The following is a 19,289-nucleotide window of genomic DNA, read 5'->3' on the forward strand; positions in this document are numbered from 1 at the left end:
CTAGTGGAGAAAGGTTGAACTTGATGTACCGAAGTCTTTTTTTCAATTTATGTAACTGTGTAGCTTACAAATATAGCCTACAATGAGGCAGAAGGAATGGAGATAATCTCAAAGATTTCATCATGAAGCAAATGTCTTCTACAGGTCTGAACTGGTGAAATCAAAACCAGAGACTATGAACGGGAACTGATAATCTATATTTCTCTTCACAATGCAACCCTTGCTGAATACCTGTCACGGATGTGTCAGGGTGTGTCAAGGTTGACAGACAATCATACGGTGTCCGGCTGTAAAAGGTCGCTGCATTTCGCCTTACAAACATCTCCCTGATCCTTTTATGACTCCTCTCTCTTTATGACCCAGTGGTGATCCTCAAATTGCTTGGGGACTATACCTTTCCCTTTAGGACCCTGAGGTATCCTCTCCTTTCTGCTGTTAACCAGCACTTCCTTGCTGTGTCCTTAAATACACTCAGATCCTCAGAGAGTTGCTGGTGATAGGGTGTTATACCTATTCAGGCCTGGGATTCTAGTAGTTGACTAGAATTACCTTGGAGTTCCTTTGTGGATTGTTGCTGTGCTTTCTCCGGTGACATCTTGGAGCTCATTGCATTCCCCTGTTTGTTTCCCCTGAGTGTACTTTAGTTTGTAGTGGGGCTGACTCAGTGCTCACCCCTCTAGCTCCCTACCTAAGGCCTAGCCTTAGGGTCAGCTAGGGCCAGGTTTTCTGCTCGGCAATACGTGTAGAACCTATTTAGGGTCTATAGGGGAGTCAGGGTTTGTCTTTAGATCTGTTTAGGGGTCTTCATTCTCCCTTTACCTAGTTGCAGGGCTCTATCCCCTTTTCCTGTTATACGCTGGGTTCTCTCCATACCCTAGTGTGACAATAAAATTGAGTAAAATTAATTATGAGAGGTCTTCAGGTTCAACTACACTCAACCCTTATTCAAATTAAAATGGATTACTGTACGAAATTTTAAACCATTCACAATGTGTGTTCCATTGACCTAATACTGCTTACTTTAGAATATCTATATACAACAATAAGTGAAATTAAGAAAAACAGATTGAAACCATTGAACAACTTATTAACACTTTTCCACTGATGAATGGCATACGGTTAAATCTAATATTGTAAAATCTACAGCTGAATTCAAGAACAAATTAGAAATCAAAAATCCAAGATATCAGAGCCATTACAGGATTATCTCCACAGACGAGTGTACAGATGGCAGGACACATGCTAAGCCAGATGAAGCAAACAACTCAGTTCTCCCATCATCAACTAGACCTCCAGAGCTGGAGCAGCTACAACCCTCTTAAAACCTACTATCCTGTTGAGACATACATCTTTCTCGTTAATTGAGACAGAAATTGGATCAGATACATCGAGGGGAGTTCTGATTACAGTGGAACGTCTCCTCTAACTAACATAAAGGTCTGGATAATCTTATAAAAAAATAAGACTTTAGTGAGGAAACCAGCAGATAACGGTGGAGGAATAACGATCAAGGATACGTTACTGCATTGGTGGAACACAATCCTAATTACAGTATATCAATGCATATTGCTAGAGATGATTGAATCTTTTAAAATTCAAATTTGTTAGCTTTGTCAAAAGTTTTCAAAAATATTAATTTGCAATGAATCAATTTTCAGTGAATCACAAGTACTGCTAAGCCTTCAATTGCCAAGAAATGATGTGGAACAGTATGAGGTCTCCTATGGCTATATTTATCCCCTTTTGAGCTCTTGAATGCAAACACAGCCTTAGAAATGTGAAAGTGACCTTAATATACAGTACAAACCAAGAGTTTGGACACACCTCATTTAAAGATTTTTCTGTATTTTCAGGACTATGAAAATTGTACATTCACACTGAAGGCATCAAAACTATGAATTAACACATGTGGAATTATATACTTAACAAAAAAGTGTGAAACAACTGAAAATATGTCTTGTATTCTAGGTTCTTCAAAGTAGCCACCTTTTGCTTTGATGACTGCTTTGCACACTCTTGGCATTCTCTTGATGAGCTTCAAGAGGTAGTCATCGGAAATGGTCTTCCAACAATCTTGAAGGAGTTCCCAGAGATGCTTAGTACTTGTTGGCCCTTTTGCCTTCACTCTGCGGTCCAGCTCACCCCAAACCATCTCGATTGGGTTCTGTTCTGGTGACTGTGGAGGCCAGGTCATCTGGCGTAGCACCCCATCACTCTCCCTCTTGCTCAAATAGCCCTTACACAGCCTGGAGGTGTGTTTGGGGTCATTGTCCTGTTGAAAAATAAATTATGGTCCAACTAAACACAAACCGGATGGAATAGCATGCCGCTGCAAGATGCTGTGGTAGCCATGCTGGTTCAATATGCCTTCAATTTTGAATAAATCCCCAACAGTGTCACCAGCAGAGCACCCCCACACCATCACACCTCCTCCTCCATGCTTCAAGGTGGGAACCATGCATGTAGAGTCCATCCGTTCACCTTTTCTGCGTCGCACAAAGACACGGTGATTGGAACCAAAGATCTCAAATTTGGACTCCTCAGACCAAAGCACAGATTTCCATTCGTCTAATGTCCATTCCTTGTGTTCTTTAGCCCAAACAAGTCTCTTCTGCTTGTTGCCTGTCCTTAGCAGTGGTTTCCTAGCAGCTATTTTACCATAAAGGCCTGCTGCACAAAGTCCCCTCTTAACAGTTGTTGAAGAGATGTGTCTGCTGCTAGAACTCTGTGTTGCATTGACCTGGTCTCTAATCAGAGCTGCTGTTAACCTGCCATTTATGAGGCTGGTGACCAGGATAAACTTATCCTCAGAAGCAGAGGTGACTCTTGGTCTTCCTTTCCTGGGGCGGTCCTCATGTGAGCCAGTTTCTTTGTAGCGCTTGATGGTTTTTGCAACTGCACTTGGGCACACTTTCAAAATTTGCCCAATTTTTCAGACTGACTGACCTTCATTTCTTAAAGTAATGATGGCCACTCATTTTTCTTTACTTAGCTGCTTTTTACTTGCCATAATACAAATTCTAACAGTCTATTCAGTAGGACTATCAGCTGTGTATCCACCAGACTTCTGCACAACACAACTGATGGTCCCAACCCCATTTATAAGGCAAGAAATCCCACTTATTAAACCTGACAGGGCACACCAGTGAAGTGAAAACCATTTCTGGTGACTACCTCTTGAAGTCCATGAAGAGAATGCCAAGAGTGTGCAAAGCAGTCATCAAAGCAAAAGGTGGCTACTTTGAAGAACCTAGAATATAAGACATATTTTCAGTTGTTTCACACTTTTTTGTTAAGTATATAATTCCACATGTGTTAATTCATAGTTTTGATGCCTTCAGTGTGAATGTACAATTTTCAAAGTCATGAAAATACAGAAAAATCTTTAAATGAGAAGGTGTGTCCAAACTTTTGGTCTGTACTGTACCTGGTTATGGGAAAAAAAGTGGTAAATACCAGTCTGTTAAACAACCCACTGCAGTAACAGATATTTTTAGCATTTTAATTGTAAAACAGTTCCAAAAATTATCTATTTGTGGGGCAGATGTCTGCCTTGCTGTTAGTTGTACACAGGTGGTGCTCATGGAAGAAGCCGTGGTTTTTTTCACAAGGGGTGATGCAGAAATAATTCCTAAAAGTATATAAAAAAAGGGTCTTAAGGGCGCTGGTGGGTATAGTTAAGTTAACCTGCAGCACGTAGTAAGGGGCACCATATACCACATAAGCATAAAACCTAAAATAAACGAGATCTACTGCGCTGGTATACTCACTTTAAATGACACGAGAGGTTAAGGAGATAAAAAATATATTTTTATTTTTATTCATACAAAAGCTAGTTAAAGTAAGGATAAAATATGAGGCTAAAAATTCCCAGAAGAAGCGAGGTTCAGTGGAGGAATATGAGCGAAATATCAGTGGATTATTCTCGGTATGTCCAGGACGTACAGGTACCTGTGAAGGGTATATATACTATGGTAAGTATAGGAATAGTTGGCGGATTATCTTATTAGTATATAGAGATTTTAGTTACCTGAAACGTAATTAGGTGGTGGAAGTGTAGCACCCTGAGGATTCGGCTGCTACAGGGGTATTGCACCTCAACCCAGAGGTGTGATATTCCACTCCCGGGTAAGGATGGAGTGTGGACCTGAGCTCGGTAGGCTGCATGCACTACACACATCCCATTTCCGGGGAACAGACCAACGGTACTCCCACTTAGAAATGTGCAGGTACGACCGAGTCTGTTCCTGGCTGGAGTGGGAGGGGGGTGGTACATCCCAAGTAGTGTAGGGGCAGATAGGGGGAGCAGCCTGGGTAAAGTTAGGAGCTCATTGGGTGCTGGTCACCTGAGCTCACACATAGAGGGAGTATATAAGGTGGGCACCATCTTAGATCAGGGTCAGTCTGTCAGAGCCAGTAAGAAGCAGAGGTCCAGATGAGCCTGCAGAGAGAGAGTGGAGCAGAGAAGGAAAGACCCAGAGAGGGAAGAAGAAAGGACTCTGAGAACCCAAATTCAATCCCCGGGTGAAGAGTCGGCAATAGGGTACCGGATCCCAAACTGGTGGGGGCAAAAGCACACCCTAGCCAGAGACCGGAGGCCGTGGGCAGCGTCTGCCACGGCCACCCACCACATTCACCCCGAAGGCAGACCACGTGGAGGGTTAGGGAACCCAAGGCCAAGGGTCTCCCAACAGAAGGCCCGAGGGAGCTGGACCTAGGTGGATCACTAGTGGGGACGGCCAGAGGAAAGGACAGAAGGAGAGCTCAGGGTCACGCTCCGGACTTGTTTGGGGGTTGGCTGAGTCCAGGACCTGGTGGACGCAGCACGGCTCGGGTGGTCACTTGAAGCTGGAGTGACCGGAACATCAGCAGTGAGTAAATACCCTAAACTGCACAACCCGACTCTGTCTTCATTACCATCTATGCTGCACCACCACAACCCCCATCCTCTGCACCTGACCCCCTGAGGCTATACCCCACCCGTTGGGGGTTATACTACCAAAAGCTGCACCAACACCATCAGCCTCAGCAGACCCTGCTGCAGCGGCGGCCATAGTGACCGCAATACAACGGGTGGCGTAGTCGACAATAAAGAACTTAATAACATCTGTAGGACTGCCACATACAACTGAGCTTGACACCCTGGGCACGGACCGGGTCACAGCCACTCGGAAGACTACAACCCCCATCTGATCCGGCTCCGGGTATTCCCCTAAAGAATATGGCCCAGGGGGCGCGTCAACTTTGGCGTAGTCGGCAGGATTACGTGCCCGCAACACCCGGGTACTGCGTGCCTGAAGAAAAGTGCAAGTTTACCTCAAAAAGAAGTCTCCTGCCGGTTCCGGAGGGTCCCCGCCATCGGACCCCATCACCAGTCGATTCCCGCCGGTTGTCCGCCATTAACAGCGTTTTCCCGCCATCTGCAGAGTTTCCCGCCACTGGGAAGCGGTTCCCGCCATTTCCAAAGGTTTCCCGCCTTGGAAGAGCGGACGCCATTATGGGCGTGCCAGAGGGTGGCAAGAGGCCACCTCCCATCGTGGGCCAGGACCGAAAATGGCGCCAAAAGTGGAAACCGCCCCCACCAACAGAGACTGTGATGCTAGAGGTGTCTGTCAGCGTGAAAGAACAGCCCCTGGAGCTGACAATCACCAAGTGGCCCCGGGACCGCCCTCGAAGGGGGAGGAGACAAAAGGAGAGAGCAAAGATGGGTGTCGCTTGGAGCAGTCTGGAGAGAGCGCACCCGGAGGCAAGAAGCCTGGAGAAGCGTATCGGAGGAGCTTACCCGGAGATGGCGAGAAAGCAGAGCAGCACCGTCCCGTTGGCCAGGAGCCTGCTAGAAACAGAGGAGGAAGAGCAGAGCAGCACCGGCCCGTTGGCCAGGAGCCTGCTGGAAACAGTGGAAGGAGAGCAGAGCAGCACCGACCCGTTGGTCAGGAGCCTGCTGGAAGCAACGACCCCACTAGGCCTAGTGGAGGTCCTAGCACAGCTCCCCCGAGACCGGGAGTGTGCACAGACCGCTCTGGAGGGCCTCGCAAGGAGGATGGCCCGGGTGCAGCGAGAGACGTTGGCGGAGTGGAGCCGTGAGATGGCCCAGCAGACCGAGACCTGTCAGCGGAGCACGCCACCCAAGACGAGGAGACAGACCGCCTCTGAGGATGGCGCGGGAGGACTGAAGGCCGGAGACGGCGCCGAGAAGGGAGCCGAACGAGTGGAGGCAGGTAAAGGGGACGTCTCCACCCCAAACCGGGAAACCGCGTACCTGCCCCAGCTCCCCGTCGCAGAGCCCGAAGTATCCCCTGCCGTGCCCGTAACCGCAACGTCACCGCCACAGACTAGGCCTCAACCGGAAGCCGCAGCCGCGACCCCTGTGACGTCACACGCCTCGACCCCGAGCGTGACCAAGCAGGAAGTACCACCAGCCTGGTCGCAAGGCCTAGTACCCCCGGGCGCCGCAATACCAACAGCACCCCCTTCCTCCGCGGAGCCCCCGGCCTGGTCGCAGGGCCAAGTAGCCCAGGGTGCCGCCGTCCTTACGGTGCCCTTCACCTTCCAGATACCCCAGGCCTGGCCGCAAGGCCCGGGCAACCCGGGCGCTAACACCACCGCGCCCATAAGACCAAGAGTGCCGCATCTGGGAGAGGACCTGTTTACCCAACACACGTGCCCGGATGGGCAGCCCTTCATATGGCCACCGGAGTTTCACCATCCCCGACTCCGGAAAGAGAGGCCCCTAGATGAACCCCTGATCCCGGCTCCAAAGCCCGTAAAGAGGATCTCGCCCCCGCTAGAAGAGGCCCAATTTGAGTGGGACCCCACCGGAGAAGATCTCATGGGGTTCACTCAGGAGACTCGGGCAGCTGCAGCGGAGCGTGCTGAGTGCTGCCGCCAACAGCTCGAGGTCTTCGAGAGGGAGCGGAGAGAGAGGCGGGTCCGGGAACAGCAAGCTCAAGTAAGGAGCGCGGAGCAGAAGAGCCGGGCCAGGAGAGACCCCCGTGCAGTGCATAGTCCCCGCACCACCGGGACTGTGATCAAGTTTAACATGCAGCATGGGTGGGGCTTCATCCGAGACCACCGCACCCCAGGCGACGTCTTTGTAACCAGGAGAGACGTGGAATCCCACCTACCGGAGGGACACAGAGGTCGTGACCTTTACATCGGGGATGAGGTCACCTTCACCCGGCACAAGTGTGCCAAAGGACCCTACGCCCTCCATGTGCATCGCCTGACGGAGGAAGAGCTGCGGTGTGAGGAGGAAGAACAAGAGGACCCGGACGGGTCTGAAGTTAAAGGAAACCACAAAGAAAGAGCAGGAGGACGTCGTCGTTAAGTACAGCGGAGCAGAAGCTGTATATAGTTGCCCGTCGGGGCACAGTGAACTGTTACTGCTGCTAATATAGTCCCCGTTGGGACCAGCAAGTGTGAACTGTTTACCCGTTTAACCCTTAATCCCACTGACCGAGGACTGAGAGCGGTCATTCCTCCCTTATACCTGGCCGAGGACTGAGAGCGGCCATTTCCCCTGTATATAGTTGCGCGTCCTAAAGCGCTCCCTACCGGTTTTATAGGAAAACCATTTTTCAAGAAAAGACTGTCGCACTTTACCCGGTCACGCGTTGCACAGTGACCGGAGGAGGAGCTAGAAGCGAGGAAAAGTCTACAAGAATGTTTTATATGAAAAGTTTTATTGATATATATATATATAATGTTTGTATGATGTTTTATATGTTTATGCAAAAATTTGTATGTTTGTGGTGTTTTGTTCTTACAGCCCGAGGACGTGCTGTGATTTACCAGGGGGGAATGTAGCACCCTGAGGATTCGGCTGCTACAGGGGTATTGCACCTCAACCCAGAGGTGTGATATTCCACTCCCGGGTAAGGATGGAGTGTGGACCTGAGCTCGGTAGGCTGCATGCACTACACACATCCCATTTCCGGGGAACAGACCAACGGTACTCCCACTTAGAAATGTGCAGGTACGACCGAGTCTGTTCCTGGCTGGAGTGGGAGGGGGGTGGTACATCCCAAGTAGTGTAGGGGCAGATAGGGGGAGCAGCCTGGGTAAAGTTAGGAGCTCATTGGGTGCTGGTCACCTGAGCTCACACATAGAGGGAGTATATAAGGTGGGCACCATCTTAGATCAGGGTCAGTCTGTCCGAGCCAGTAAGAAGCAGAGGTCCAGATGAGCCTGCAGAGAGAGAGTGGAGCAGAGAAGGAAAGACCCAGAGAGGGAAGAAGAAAGGACTCTGAGAACCCAAATTCAATCCCCGGGTGAAGAGTCGGCAATAGGGTACCGGATCCCAAACTGGTGGGGGCAAAAGCACACCCTAGCCAGAGACCGGAGGCCGTGGGCAGCGTCTGCCACGGCCACCCACCACATCCACCCCGAAGGCAGACCACGTGGAGGGTCAGGGAACCCAAGGCCAAGGGTCTCCCAACAGAAGGCCCGAGGGAGCTGGACCTAGGTGGATCACTAGTGGGGACGGCCAGAGGAAAGGACAGAAGGAGAGCTCAGGGTCACGCTCCGGACTTGTTTGGGGGTTGGCTGAGTCCAGGACCTGGTGGACGCAGCACAGAACGGGTGGTCACTTGAAGCTGGAGTGACCGGAACATCAGCAGTGAGTAAATACCCTAAACTGCACAACCCGACTCTGTCTTCATTACCATCTATGCTGCACCACCACAACCCCCATCCTCTGCACCTGACCCCCTGAGGCTATACCCCACCCGTTGGGGGTTATACTACCAAAAGCTGCACCAACACCATCAGCCTCAGCGGACCCTGCTGCAGCGGCGGCCATAGTGACCGCAATACAACGGGTGGCGTAGTCGACAATAAAGAACTTAATAACATCTGTAGGACTGCCACATACAACTGAGCTTGACACCCTGGGCACGGACCGGGTCACAGCCACTCGGAAGACTACAACCCCCATCTGATCCGGCTCCGGGTATTCCCCTAAAGAATATGGCCCAGGGGGCGCGTCAGAAGAGTAATCACATATGGATGCCTCTGGTTAGTTCTCTTGAACCTGTCAGCTGTGAGTAAAAGAAGGGGGGCTAATTATTAAGAGACAGGGTATTACCACGTTTAGAGTTTGAGTTGGGTATTTTACCTGTATAGTAGAAATCTTAAATAAGTGGAGGGGTCTGTATATATCTGGTAGGATTAGGGGGTTACTCCCCTGGGTTATTGCAGAGACTATAGGGTACTATAAAGTGGAAATAGAAAATTAAAACGTTAAAACGTATATAAATCTAAATAGCACACTTATCACAGTTTATCTTACCCGTAGGGAAGTAGTTTTGTGGATCTAGAGGGTAGTAGTTGTCCAATGGTGGTGGATGTAGTCACAGTATAGTCATCCAGACTAGTGTAGTCATCAAGATTAGTTATACCACCTAGGGGAGCTGTGTGTCAATTGTGGTTATTATAAATAATAACTATTATAATACAGTACTCATAGGTAAAAAGAAAAGTAAAATGATCTCATATATATATATATATATGTATAGAGTTACGTACTGCTGCAATAAAATGAGAGGTCTTACCACTATTGGCTCTGTGTGATGGAAAAAGAATCAGCTTTGGAGTAGGTTGAGCTGTATAGAAAAAATCCTGGTTTGTAGCAAGAGGTAGAGAGCGCTGGTAAGTGTTTTAAAGCTGTTTCTTTCAACAGTGGTGCTGATAAGAATTCCTTGGGGCGGTGGAGTCTGTCGTTCGTGCACGTGTAGTCCCGGATGGGCACGTGCTGCTGGAGTTGTTATCTTTGTCGGCGTCCTGGTTAGAATGCCTGCTTCGTGGGGACGGGACTGCTGGATGTCAGGGCTGAGGGCGTCGGAGTCCCGGCCGGAGACTCCGGCACCTGCGTGCAGCACCCGAGAAAAGAAAGATGATGATCTCAGTAGGACCTGCGTAGCGTAAGGTCCTACTAGTCACGTGACTGGGAGACGGAGAGCAGGAGAGGCCAAACTTCCTACGCGTTTCGGATACTACGGTATCCTTCCTCAGGGATGGTCATGATTCTCACTGCTCTCATTATATACCCGCCAAAGCTTCTGGGAGGTATTTGTGGTTAATTATCATTAAAGGCAAAAAGTTCAATTCCGGTGTTTAGGCCCCTTGGCCTCAAAGAGTCCATCTTAAATATCCATTCTGTTTCCTTTTTAGACATTTGTTTAATGTAATTGCCATTCCTCCAGTTTTTTTGGATAATCTGTATCCCTATAACTTCCATGTCTTTTATGGATCCTTTGTGCTTATCTTTAAAATGTTTGGATAGGGGATGTCCCTCAAATTTGTTTTTAATATTTCTAACGTGTTCACTGATCCTTTTATTGAGAGCCCGTATGGTCCGTCCCACATATAATTTTTTACATGGACACTTTAACCCATATATCACACCTTTAGTGGTGCACGTAATCTGGTCTTTTATGGGGAATTTTATAAGTCCATGAGAGATGTGGCTTTGTTTTTTTGTGTGTAGAGCTTTACATATTTTACAGTCTCTACATGGAAAGAAGCCCACAGTATCTGTTGTGTGGAGGGGCTGTGGATTTTTGATTGTAGGTGCCACTTTTATGCCAATGTTTTTAGCTTTCTTAAAAATAAATTGGGGGTATGGAGGTATCAAATCCCCAATTATCTTATCATCCTTTAAAATGTCCCAGTGTTTTTTAATGATAGTTTTAAGTATATTAGAGTTGGAGTTGTAGGTGGTAATAATGGGCACTTCCAGTGTGGGTTCCATACGTATGGGGCGGTTCGTATTTTTGGAGTTATTAGTTATTAATAGTTGGCCGCGTGGAATTGTTTTAATCTGATTTTTGGTTTTTTGTAGAAAGTCTTGTTGGTACCCTTTGACAATAAATTTATCTGTAAGGAGATTCGCCTCTTCGTTAAAATCTGATGTTTTTGAGCAATTCCTGCGTAATCTTACATATTGACTCTTTGGTACATTTAAGAGCCATCTGGGTAGATGACAACTATCCAGATGGATATATCCGTTTGTATCCGTGGGCTTAAAAAAGGTGTTAGTACATAGTTGTTCATTATCAATGAAGATGTTTAAGTCCAGGAAGTTAACCTGTTCTTTGCTAATGGAGGCAGTAAATTTCAAGAAGTATTCATTTTGATTAATATCCTCTAAAAATTGGTCTAGGGCTGGTGGGCTGCCTGACCAGATGAAGAGGATATCATCTATAAACCGACGCCATAAGACTAGGTTAGAACGTAGGTGTCCTTCTGGGTAAATGTTAGAATGTTCCCACATACCCACATATAAATTTGCATAACTAGGTGCAAATCTCGTACCCATAGCGGTACCCCACCTCTGGGTATAGTAGTTCTTACCATATTTGAAAGAGTTGTGATTCAAAATGAAGTACATACATTCCTCTATGAAGTGAATTTGTGTGTCTGGTATATTACTTAGCTTTTTTAGAAAGAAAGTAGTGGCTTCACAGCCTTTGTGATGCTGAATTACCGTGTAGAGGGAGGTAATATCCAATGTACCTAGGATATAATGTTTTTGCCATTGGATTTGGCTTAGCAATTGAAGAGCATGCTTTGTGTCCTTCAAGTGGGCAGGTAATTGTGGTACTAAAGATTGGATATGGCGATCCACATATCTTGAAAGATTAGAGGTGAGGCTCTGGATACCGGATATAATAGGTCTACCTGGGGGGTTCACTAGGGATTTGTGTATTTTAGGGAGGTGATAGAGGATTGGTGTTCTGGGGTGAAGGGTCTGTATATAATCAAACTCATTTTTGTTTAGGAAACCTTCATTGAGGCCTTTTTCAAGGAGAACTTTCATTTCTCTTAGATGTTCTCTAGTAGGATCCTCTTTTAGTAGTTCGTATGTACGGGTGTCGTTGAGAAGTCGCATAGCTTCCGCATGATATTGCGAGTAGTCCAGAATTACTATGCCTCCTCCTTTGTCCGCTGGGCGTATGGCGATACTTTCGTTATTAGCCAAACTATGCATTGCTGTGCGTTCCTTGTTGCTGAGGTTATTTTTAAACCTCATGCATTTTTTCTCACTAATTCTTCTAATATCATCCACGACATTTTTTTGGAAGGTTTCCATTGATTCTGAATATTCATGGATAGGGTGAAAATTAGATTTTTTCTTTAGATCTGTGTGTATAAACATAGAATCTGCAGATGTAGAAAACGTAGAAAACGTAGTTGGACATGTTTTTTTCTTGAGAAAATGTTTTTTAAGAGCTAGATTACGCATGAATTTTTTTACTCCTATGAAGGCATCAAATTTATTGAATTTTGTGGATGGGGCATATTTTAACCCCTTATTTAATAGTTGTATTTCATTTGGTTGGAGAATGTATTGACTTAAATTAAAAATTGATGTAGTTTTTGTTGTGTTTAATTCCTGAGATTGTATCTTTTTCTTTTTGGCAAATTTCCTCCCCCTACAGCCCCTCTGACGTTTCCTCGATTGGCCACACGAAAAAAATCCGTGGTAGTAGGTCTTTTTCTAACTTGTGGATGTTGGGGATTTCTATCTTTGGGCCTGGTATCGGTATTAATATGATTGATAGTATTCTGAGAGGGCAAGTGGGTAGATGTAGAGGGTAAGGAGAGAAGGGGGGGAGGGGGAGGAGGAGAGGGAGAGGGAGGGGAAGAGAGGAGGGGGAGAGGAGGTGATCCTCCTATGTTATGTAATGCCCTGTATCTATTGTGAATAGAAATAGGGGTCCCGATATTATTTAGATCTGGTTCCTGGTTATTAGGTGTTTCTCTATTCCTTGGGGTGATGTTGCGTTGGTTATCATCTTCAGGAGTTGAATGTATAGAGAAGTCTTCTGGGTTGGTTATAGGGCTAGTTGGACTGGCATCTATTTGGTCAATGATCTTATAACCATTCTCTGTAATTAATGCACTTAGAGTGGGTTCAGGGATGCAGTCCCTGCCAAATTTTTTGCGTTTCCTTTCAATGATCTCTTGCTCTTTATTATCTATTCTATTTATAATATTTTTAGATAATTTGATAATAGCTGGGTGGTTCTGGTGGGGTTTAATGGTTCGAAATAGTTTAGAGATTTTACTCTTACTTTCCATAAGTTGCTGTTTCCTTTTCTCTATAATGAATATTACAGCTTGTTTAGAGAAAGATTTAAACATGTCTTCCCATTCAGTTAGGGTTGTTGGATCACCTATGTCTCCTGATAGAGGTTTTGTGACACATAAACCCGCTGGAAATGTGTCATAGGTCAAATATCTTTCCAGTGTAGCCACTTCCCATAGGTCACGCATTTCTTTTAGTAGTAATTGCTCCAATATTTTGAGCGATTCTTTAATATGATCTAAGTTACCTGTAGGGAGAGAATTAGTGGATTCTTGTCGTATGTTAAAAAATTTTTGAATGTTTTGGATTCTATCAGTTCTATGAGTCCAGAGGTCACTCATATTGATTGGTAGTTTCCGGATCTACTGAAGTATTTAAAGATATTGGATTTCGAGACGTCTGGGGCTAATTTTAATATACTCGTGTCATGTGTGCCCACCGCTGCCACTTACTATGGTGGTGTACAAGTAAAAGTATATAAAAAAAGGGTCTTAAGGGCGCTGGTGGGTATAGTTAAGTTAACCTGCAGCACGTAGTAAGGGGCACCATATACCACATAAGCATAAAACCTAAAATAAACGAGATCTACTGCGCTGGTATACTCACTTTAAATGACACGAGAGGTTAAGGAGATAAAAAATATATTTTTATTTTTATTCATACAAAAGCTAGTTAAAGTAAGGATAAAATATGAGGCTAAAAATTCCCAGAAGAAGCGAGGTTCAGTGGAGGAATATGAGCGAAATATCAGTGGATTATTCTCGGTATGTCCAGGACGTACAGGTACCTGTGAAGGGTATATATACTATGGTAAGTATAGGAATAGTTGGCGGATTATCTTATTAGTATATAGAGATTTTAGTTACCTGAAACGTAATTAGGTGGTGGAAGAGTAATCACATATGGATGCCTCTGGTTAGTTCTCTTGAACCTGTCAGCTGTGAGTAAAAGAAGGGGGGCTAATTATTAAGAGACAGGGTATTACCACGTTTAGAGTTTGAGTTGGGTATTTTACCTGTATAGTAGAAATCTTAAATAAGTGGAGGGGTCTGTATATATCTGGTAGGATTAGGGGGTTACTCCCCTGGGTTATTGCAGAGACTATAGGGTACTATAAAGTGGAAATAGAAAATTAAAACGTTAAAACGTATATAAATCTAAATAGCACACTTATCACAGTTTATCTTACCCGTAGGGAAGTAGTTTTGTGGATCTAGAGGGTAGTAGTTGTCCAATGGTGGTGGATGTAGTCACAGTATAGTCATCCAGACTAGTGTAGTCATCAAGATTAGTTATACCACCTAGGGGAGCTGTGTGTCAATTGTGGTTATTATAAATAATAACTATTATAATACAGTACTCATAGGTAAAAAGAAAAGTAAAATGATCTCTTATATATATATATATATATGTATAGAGTTACGTACTGCTGCAATAAAATGAGACATAGGTGATCCAACAACCCTAACTGAATGGGAAGACATGTTTAAATCTTTCTCTAAACAAGCTGTAATATTCATTATATAGAAAAGGAAACAGCAACTTATGGAAAGTAAGAGTAAAATCTCTAAACTATTTCGAACCATTAAACCCCACCAGAACCACCCAGCTATTATCAAATTATCTAAAAATATTATAAATAGAATAGATAATAAAGAGCAAGAGATCATTGAAAGGAAACGCAAAAAATTTGGCAGGGACTGCATCCCTGAACCCACTCTAAGTGCATTAATTACAGAGAATGGTTATAAGATCATTGACCAAATAGATGCCAGTCCAACTAGCCCTATAACCAACCCAGAAGACTTCTCTATACATTCAACTCCTGAAGATGATAACCAACGCAACATCACCCCAAGGAATAGAGAAACACCTAATAACCAGGAACCAGATCTAAATAATATCGGGACCCCTATTTCTATTCACAATAGATACAGGGCATTACATAACATAGGAGGATCACCTCCTCTCCCCCTCCTCTCTTCCCCTCCCTCTCCCTCTCCTCCTCCCCCTCCCCCTCCCCCCCTTCTCTCCTTACCCTCTACATCTACCCACTTGCCCTCTCAGAATACTATCAATCATATTAATACCGATACCAGGCCCAAAGATAGAAATCCCCAACATCCACAAGTTAGAAAAAGACCTACTACCACGGATTTTTTTCGTGTGGCCAATCGAGGAAACGTCAGAGGGGCTGTAGGGGGAGGAAATTCGCCAAAAAGAAAAAGATACAATCTCAGGAATTAAACACAACAAAAACTACATCAATTTTTAATTTAAGTCAATACATTCTCCAACCAAATGAAATACAACTATTAAATAAGGGGTTAAAATATGCCCCATCCACAAAATTCAATAAATTTGATGCCTTCATAGGAGTAAAAAAATTCATGCGTAATCTAGCTCTTAAAAAACATTTTCTCAAGAAAAAAACATGTCCAACTACGTTTTCTACGTTTTCTACATCTGCAGATTCTATGTTTATACACACAGATCTAAAGAAAAAATCTAATTTTCACCCTATCCATGAATATTCAGAATCAATGGAAACCTTCCAAAAAAATGTCGTGGATGATATTAGAAGAATTAGTGAGAAAAAATGCATGAGGTTTAAAAATAACCTCAGCAACAAGGAACGCACAGCAATGCATAGTTTGGCTAATAACGAAAGTATCGCCATACGCCCAGCGGACAAAGGAGGAGGCATAGTAATTCTGGACTACTCGCAATATCATGCGGAAGCTATGCGACTTCTCAACGACACCCGTACATACGAACTACTAAAAGAGGATCCTACTAGAGAACATCTAAGAGAAATGAAAGTTCTCCTTGAAAAAGGCCTCAATGAAGGTTTCCTAAACAAAAATGAGTTTGATTATATACAGACCCTTCACCCCAGAACACCAATCCTCTATCACCTCCCTAAAATACACAAATCCCTAGTGAACCCCCCAGGTAGACCTATTATATCCGGTATCCAGAGCCTCACCTCTAATCTTTCAAGATATGTGGATCGCCATATCCAATCTTTAGTACCACAATTACCTGCCCACTTGAAGGACACAAAGCATGCTCTTCAATTGCTAAGCCAAATCCAATGGCAAAAACATTATATCCTAGGTACATTGGATATTACCTCCCTCTACACGGTAATTCAGCATCACAAAGGCTGTGAAGCCACTACTTTCTTTCTAAAAAAGCTAAGTAATATACCAGACACACAAATTCACTTCATAGAGGAATGTATGTACTTCATTTTGAATCACAACTCTTTCAAATATGGTAAGAACTACTATACCCAGAGGTGGGGTACCGCTATGGGTACGAGATTTGCACCTAGTTATGCAAATTTATATGTGGGTATGTGGGAACATTCTAACATTTACCCAGAAGGACACCTACGTTCTAACCTAGTCTTATGGCGTCGGTTTATAGATGATATCCTCTTCATCTGGTCAGGCAGCCCACCAGCCCTAGACCAATTTTTAGAGGATATTAATCAAAATGAATACTTCTTGAAATTTACTGCCTCCATTAGCAAAGAACAGGTTAACTTCCTGGACTTAAACATCTTCATTGATAATGAACAACTATGTACTAACACCTTTTTTAAGCCCACGGATACAAACGGATATATCCATCTGGATAGTTGTCATCTACCCAGATGGCTCTTAAATGTACCAAAGAGTCAATATGTAAGATTACGCAGGAATTGCTCAAAAACATCAGATTTTAACGAAGAGGCGAATCTCCTTACAGATAAATTTATTGTCAAAGGGTACCAACAAGACTTTCTACAAAAAACCAAAAATCAGATTAAAACAATTCCACGCGGCCAACTATTAATAACTAATAACTCCAAAAATACGAACCGCCCCATACGTATGGAACCCACACTGGAAGTGCCCATTATTACCACCTACAACTCCAACTCTAATATACTTAAAACTATCATTAAAAAACACTGGGACATTTTAAAGGATGATAAGATAATTGGGGATTTGATACCTCCATACCCCCAATTTATTTTTAAGAAAGCTAAAAACATTGGCATAAAAGTGGCACCTACAATCAAAAATCCACAGCCCCTCCACACAACAGATACTGTGGGCTTCTTTCCATGTAGAGACTGTAAAATATGTAAAGCTCTACACACAAAAAAACAAAGCCACATCTCTCATGGACTTATAAAATTCCCCATAAAAGACCAGATTACGTGCACCACTAAAGGTGTGATATATGGGTTAAAGTGTCCATGTAAAAAATTATATGTGGGACGGACCATACGGGCTCTCAATAAAAGGATCAGTGAACACGTTAGAAATATTAAAAACAAATTTGAGGGACATCCCCTATCCAAACATTTTAAAGATAAGCACAAAGGATCCATAAAAGACATGGAAGTTATAGGGATACAGATTATCCAAAAAAACTGGAGGAATGGCAATTACATTAAACAAATGTCTAAAAAGGAAACAGAATGGATATTTAAGATGGACTCTTTGAGGCCAAGGGGCCTAAACACCGGAATTGAACTTTTTGCCTTTAATGATAATTAACCACAAATACCTCCCAGAAGCTTTGGCGGGTATATAATGAGAGCAGTGAGAATCATGACCATCCCTGAGGAAGGATACCGTAGTATCCGAAACGCGTAGGAAGTTTGGCCTCTCCTGCTCTCCGTCTCCCAGTCACGTGACTAGTAGGACCTTACGCTACGCAGGTCCTACTGAGATCATCATCTTTCTTTTCTCGGGTGCTGCACGCAGGTGCCGGAGTCTCCGGCCGGGACTCCGACGCCCTCAGCCCTGACATCCAGCAGTCCCGTCCCCACGAAGCAGGCATTCTAACCAGGACGCCGACAAAGATAACAACTCCAGCAGCACGTGCCCATCCGGGACTACACGTGCACGAACGACAGACTCCACCGCCCCAAGGAATTCTTATCAGCACCACTGTTGAAAGAAACAGCTTTAAAACACTTACCAGCGCTCTCTACCTCTTGCTACAAACCAGGATTTTTTCTATACAGCTCAACCTACTCCAAAGCTGATTCTTTTTCCATCACACAGAGCCAATAGTGGTAAGACCTCTCATTTTATTGCAGCAGTACGTAACTCTATACATATATATATATATATATATGAGATCATTTTACTTTTCTTTTTACCTATGAGTACTGTATTATAATAGTTATTATTTATAATAACCACAATTGACACACAGCTCCCCTAGGTGGTATAACTAATCTTGATGACTACACTAGTCTGGATGACTATACTGTGACTACATCCACCACCATTGGACAACTACTACCCTCTAGATCCACAAAACTACTTCCCTACGGGTAAGATAAACTGTGATAAGTGTGCTATTTAGATTTATATACGTTTTAACGTTTTAATTTTCTATTTCCACTTTATAGTACCCTATAGTCTCTGCAATAACCCAGGGGAGTAACCCCCTAATCCTACCAGATATATACAGACCCCTCCACTTATTTAAGATTTCTACTATACAGGTAAAATACCCAACTCAAACTCTAAACGTGGTAATACCCTGTCTCTTAATAATTAGCCCCCCTTCTTTTACTCACAGCTGACAGGTTCAAGAGAACTAACCAGAGGCATCCATATGTGATTACTCTTCCACCACCTAATTACGTTTCAGGTAACTAAAATCTCTATATACTAATAAGATAATCCGCCAACTATTCCTATACTTACCATAGTATATATACCCTTCACAGGTACCTGTACGTCCTGGACATACCGAGAATAATCCACTGATATTTCGCTCATATTCCTCCACTGAACCTCGCTTCTTCTGGGAATTTTTAGCCTCATATTTTATCCTTATTTTAACTAGCTTTTGTATGAATAAAAATAAAAATATATTTTTTATCTCCTTAACCTCTCGTGTCATTTAAAGTGAGTATACCAGCGCAGTAGATCTCGTTTATTTCAGAAATAATTCCTGTTTGGGGATCAGTTAGAGGTTTGCTGTTTGCTAAATGAAGATGCTGTAGCTATATCATAAGCCTTCCAAAAATTATCCATATTTTGGGTTTATCAGCAGGTTTGCTGATTGCAAAATGGAGAAACAATAGCTTCCTATCAAGCCAAAGAAAAAGTATCCCTTTATTCAGGGATAGGGAACAGATATGCTGTTTTGAAAGTCATTGACTTCTCAACAAGCC

At 44.0% G+C, this 19,289-nt stretch overlaps 3 long non-coding RNA genes across 3 annotated transcripts; 1 reads left to right on the forward strand and 2 right to left on the reverse strand.

The window, feature by feature from the left end:
• Positions 1-9,060: 9,060 nt before the first annotated feature.
• LOC141160933 (uncharacterized) lies at positions 9,061-9,935 on the reverse strand. The gene is made up of 3 exons (XR_012250579.1): positions 9,552-9,935; positions 9,290-9,401; positions 9,061-9,211 (listed from the first exon to the last, which is right to left on the reverse strand). It is a non-coding gene; the product is annotated as an uncharacterized lncRNA (long non-coding RNA).
• Positions 9,936-13,781: 3,846 nt separating this feature from the next.
• LOC141160934 (uncharacterized) lies at positions 13,782-14,401 on the reverse strand. Its single transcript, XR_012250580.1, has 4 exons — positions 14,280-14,401; positions 14,106-14,201; positions 13,957-14,028; positions 13,782-13,877 (listed from the first exon to the last, which is right to left on the reverse strand). It is a non-coding gene; the product is annotated as an uncharacterized lncRNA (long non-coding RNA).
• Positions 14,402-17,786: 3,385 nt separating this feature from the next.
• Positions 17,787-18,935, forward strand: LOC141160935 (uncharacterized). The gene is made up of 5 exons (XR_012250581.1): positions 17,787-18,173; positions 18,326-18,437; positions 18,516-18,611; positions 18,689-18,760; positions 18,840-18,935. It is a non-coding gene; the product is annotated as an uncharacterized lncRNA (long non-coding RNA).
• Positions 18,936-19,289: the final 354 nt, after the last annotated feature.

The sequence above is a fragment of the Phyllobates terribilis genome, unplaced genomic scaffold (genome assembly GCF_046119375.1).
Source record: "Phyllobates terribilis strain yellow unplaced genomic scaffold, ASM4611937v1 Scaffold_9__5_contigs__length_417890890, whole genome shotgun sequence".
NCBI classification, from domain to species: Eukaryota; Metazoa; Chordata; class Amphibia; order Anura; family Dendrobatidae; genus Phyllobates; species Phyllobates terribilis.